The 5121-nt window shown below is 41.9% G+C and overlaps 1 long non-coding RNA gene across 1 annotated transcript; it reads right to left on the bottom strand.

Annotated features, from left to right (window-relative positions):
* Window positions 1-280: 280 nt before the first annotated feature.
* LOC121926797 lies at window positions 281-2472 on the bottom strand. Its single transcript, XR_006103088.1, has 3 exons — window positions 2319-2472; window positions 1851-1938; window positions 281-1488 (listed from the first exon to the last, which is right to left on the bottom strand). It is a non-coding gene; the product is annotated as an uncharacterized LOC121926797 (long non-coding RNA).
* Window positions 2473-5121: the final 2649 nt, after the last annotated feature.

The raw sequence follows: 5121 nt of genomic DNA, 5'->3' as shown, positions 1-5121 counted from the left end.
ACAGTGTCACATGCTGAATTCTGAATAATGGAAACCTCTCTTCCATTAATAGATTTGTGACACCTGAGCAATATGACTCACCTACATGAACTATGTAAGCTTCTTTTTGGTTTATTAGAATTTGCAAAAATGTAGTTAGAGAGAAATGTTCTCCAGTTTGCAATATCATTTACTGTATGTAGTGCAACAGCATAGTAATCAAGCATTAAAAAAAAACATTACATGCAAAATCACTTACATATCTTGATTTAAAAGCACAACACACACACACACAAGCATCTAACCAATATATTTCTTTATGTGCATAAAGTAACATCAAGAGGATAGGGCAGCTTATTACAACATTATTTTAAAGCTACATAAAAAATTTCCATGCAAGACTTATCAGTAATGCTTTGTAATCTCATGTTGATGCTATGACGTCATACAGAGTGATGCTGTTTGCTGATTGATGACAGCTGTCACACCTTTAATTTAATCTGGAAGCTTAATGATGATTCACTACTGAAACCAGACTGAACTTGCAAAACCTGCATACTTGTACACAATTACTAATGTTTGTGTAAGTAACAGGCAGGACAGCAACCAAGCATTCCATGGACAATATTTCAGGACGTCAGGGATAGGGAAAGACTTCCTTCCAAATCAAATGGTAAGACATACACTGCCTCCTGCTTCCATTTACATGGTCCCTACCACTTTCACTGCTTTTCTTCTACCCTATCCAAATATCTAGCTTTGGGAAGGAGGGAAATCCTTCCTCATGCAAAAGGATAGCCTTGAAGACTTTTTGGATTCTACAAATCTGGTAATCCCCACAGCCATTCTGAATAAAATGGCCCCACCAGGTTCTGCAGAACCAGTTACAGGACATTTTGATGCTGGTTCATGCAGCTTTACAGGACTTGCCAATGCGTGTTCTAGAGAGTCAGATCAGCTACTTCTCACTGCAGCATTTGACACTGCTAGAGAGCTCAAGACTCTTATCAGCAGTAGCAGAGCTGTATGTTAACCTACAGATAGAGAAAACAAGTAAAACAATCCTCTAGACTCCTTTTTAAAAAGGAACTATTTGTTTCTGGACAAATGTTCAAATTTGGCTCTAATTTAGGCAAAATCAAAACAGGAATGGAGTTATGTCACTTCCAATTTTGATTAATCTATGGCTGATTTAGGGAATTATGGCATGTTTCTAGGAGGGTATGTGGAGTGAGTTGAGGGAGCAGAGCCATTGCCTTTTGCAGCAGTTGTGAGTTCTTGGAGTGGGGAAAGTTATGTAAAATATTGTCCAACATGGTTTTAATTTTTAAAGGGGGAGCTTTGTAGGTTCAAGGGGCCACATTTTGCCCACCCCTAGTCTGGACTGATTTGCAGCAGCCCTCCTGGGTCTTAGACTTCCAGATTTCCTTAGACATGCCAGATTTTGAGCCTGGGGCCTTCTTCATAAAATGTGTTGTTGTTGTTTTGAGCTACAGCTCCATGCTGAATCTGAAACAAACACAGAGTAATCCTATTTATATTTGATTACTTAGAAGTAAGTCCTTCTGTGTTCTATGGTATGTACTCTCAGGTATGTATAAACAGGATTGTAACTTAGAATTGCTTAAATATATCTTTCATTGATCACTGGATTTCATTTTTAACATAGCAGAGAAGAATGTAAGGATTTAGTCACAATGTAATAATAATAATAATAATAATAATAATAATAATAATAAATTTTATTTATGTTTCCCCGCCTCTCCCATAGGATAGAAACGGGGTTACAGACTAATTAAAAAATCATTACAAACAATCTCATAGATAAAATTCAATAGTACAAAAACTCTAAAAACAATCATACAACATACATATCCAGGGTAGGCAGAGAATCGGTAGCATCAGAAATACAAGCTTCTCTCTCTCTCTCTCTTGTAAAGATGACAACTTTGCTCTCTCCTTTGGTAAATAAGAATAATACAAAGAAAAAGACTTGATTTTTGTTTCTTTAAATGAACCAGAATGAAAGAGAGTGAAATCAAATTAAGCTAAAATAGCTCAGGGAAACATCTTTCAATACGTATATACTCTTTCCGTGTTGTTGTTGTTTTAAAAAAATTAATTCACTTCCCTGTTGTTTCATTCCCATTTGGTGATAAATCAAGGTGACGCCAGGGGTTTTATTGATAACAATTCTTAGCTTTAAGAAAAACAGCAATTCAGATCAAACAAATCCAAACACAGCATGGATCAGCCTTATTCTGTCTGAAAAACTTATCAAAATTGTGTGAGTTTGTTTGTTCCCGATGTTTAATGGCAATTAAAGTGTGCCTTCTTACCTCTCATGATGGAAGAGAAATTCAAAAGCACAGGATGAAGAATGCCTTAAAGCTCACACTCTCTGCTGAAGTTCTTTTCTTTCAGGCACTGCAATGTAATGGAATTGAGTTGCTTTAACTGTATATTCCCGGGGCCTGAAGTGCCTGTGGAGAATTCACAAACTCTTTGTGCCAATATTAAGTACAGATCAACTCAGTCCAAACAGATGGAACTGATGTGTTTTTTTTCCCTGACCTATCCTGAAGGCTTGGAACAAACAAAAGAAAGGAATTCCTCCAAGGCCATGCTTTTCAAAAGCCTACCATACTTCTCCCTAGTGTCAGTTTTGTTCACATTCCCCCTTCCATCCTTTCAGCTGATAAAACTGTAGTACCATTGCTGCCCAAGGCCTAAGAACTGCCAGAAATGTGCTGGCCTTCCCTGATATGGATTAATACAATTTAACACAAGTTGTCCTGCTTTTCAGGATGGCCATTTGCCAAAAGGAACTTGTCAAGGGTGAGTAAAACAGGTGCCTTCTAGAGTACCACACAATGATGAAACGAACAAAATGTCTTTGTTTCCATGGTGATGCCTGCTGGATGTGTACTGTGTACTGTGTACAAAACACAATTGGGTTTTGTCTTATGTGTGATATTTTTTAGACTGAGATAAATGGACTTTGCATTTGGCATGCACCACTGAAAGATTATTTAACAATGCAGTCGTGGGTACATCTACTCAGATGTATATGTCTTCTTGACTTTAATAGGATTCATTTCCAGTAGATGTTTGTGTAGGGTTCAGGCCTTTAAATTATTTCCAAATTGTTCTTCCTGTGACAAATACTGATAGAAAAAGTATGCAAAGACATTTGGAAAATGGTTGAAGAACAGGTTTCTTGAGTGTCAGGAATCCCCAACCAAAATTTAGATGGGTGAGAATCTTGACAGTTAGGGTTTAAGAAGCAAGCTTATTTTCTGTTGTTCAAGAGACAAGGGAGTTTTTGAAGACTTTCATGGCCAGCATCCATAGTTTTTGGTGAGTTTTTCGGGCTATGTGGCCATGTTCTAGAAGAGTTTATTCCTGACGTTTCACCTGCATCTGTGGCTGGCATCTTCAGATTCTCTTCAGATTCTTCTCCCATCATTCAGATTCTCTGAAGATGCCAGCCACAGATGCCGGCAATACATCAGAAATAAACTCTTCTAGAACATGGCCACATAGCCCGAAAAACCCACAAAAGACTAGAGAGTTTATCGCATTCCCTTTGCTCCCACGATAGATGTGGAATATACCTTTAAGAAGGTGGATCTTATCATATTTCCTTGTCACTGGGCATACTTCTGCCAAGGATGAAGCCAAGGGGGGGGGGTCTGTGGGGTCCAGACCCCCCCTTCCGTTAGATACAATGAATGGGGTACGCTGCTGCACAACTGCGCCCAAGCCCCATTATAATGGTGGCCCTTAGTCTGGGAACCCCCCACCCTTTCCCAAAATCCCGGCTATGTCCCTGCTTCTGCAACCTGTGCTTCTGCTGCAGCTTTTCAAGAATGGGAAAATACTGTTCTTGAAAAGATGTGGGAGAAGCCTGGAGAAGCCCAGGTTGCATACGGACTGCTTACTCCCCAGTGACGGAGAAATGCGATAAGATCCACCTTCTTAAAGTTGCATCACTCATCTATCACAGTAGCAAAGGCAATGCGATAAACTCCAAAGACATGAAGCAATGGATTCAAGCTACAGGAAATGAGATTCCTCCTGAACATTAGGAAATATGTCCTGATGGTAAGAGCTGTTCAACAGTGGAACACACTCCCTCAGAGTGTGGTGGAGTCTTCTTCTTGGAAGTCTTTAAACACAGGTTGGATGGCCATCTGTTGGGGATGCTTTAGAGCAGTGGTTCCCAACCTGTGGGTCGGGACCTCTTTGGGGTCGAATGACCCTTTCATGGGGGTTGCCTAAGACCAGGGGTAGGCAACCTTTTTGAGTCGGGGGCCAGGTTGCTGTCCCTCAGACAACTGGGGGGCCGAAGCCGGGGGTGGAGCTTCCACCCTCCAGGGGTGGAGCCACATGCCAGGGTGGAGCTTCCACCCTCCAGGGGCGGAGCCACACACTGGGGGTGGAGCTTCCACCGAAGCGTCATCATCATCATCACCACCACCACCACTATCATTGTTACAGCAGACCTCCTCCCTCCTTATTCCTGCTGCTATGGAGGAGGAGGAAGGGCGGAGGGCGAGGTGGAGACTGCTGCAGGCCTGCTGCAGCCTGGAGCCCTGTTGGAGTGCTACAGGGGCTGCACCAGGCCTCCTACATGGGCACCGCCATTTTGTTTTTCAAAATGGCGGCCAAATCTCGCATGACCTTTGCCATCCTGAGGTCACAAAGACTGTCCCCCATTTTGAAAAACAAAATGGCGGCCGAGCGGGCGAGAAAACAGGGAAATCGGCAGCAATCGGGGCAGACTGCGCAGGGCCGGTAGGAAGGCCTTGGGCCGATCCGCCGCGGGCCGCAGGTTGCCGACTCCTGCCTAAGACCATTGGAAAACACCTATTTAATTACAGTTATGAAGTAGCAACAAAAATATTTCATGGGTTTGGGTCACCACAACATGAGGAACTGTATTAAAGGGTGCGGCATTAGGAAGGTTGGGACCAGTGCTTTAGAGATTATCACATGGAGGAGCAAGCATCCTTCTCCTGTCATAAAATCATATTAATCAGCAATCGGGGAAGATTATCACACACCCTTGCACTTATCCCGTTCTTGTCCCATCTATAAACGGTAATGGTGTGTCATTTTGTTTTAACAGAATTACTA

The sequence above is a fragment of the Sceloporus undulatus genome, chromosome 3, assembly GCF_019175285.1.
Source record: "Sceloporus undulatus isolate JIND9_A2432 ecotype Alabama chromosome 3, SceUnd_v1.1, whole genome shotgun sequence".
Taxonomy (NCBI): domain Eukaryota; kingdom Metazoa; phylum Chordata; class Lepidosauria; order Squamata; family Phrynosomatidae; genus Sceloporus; species Sceloporus undulatus.
This window is presented reverse-complemented; position numbering and strand designations above follow the sequence as displayed.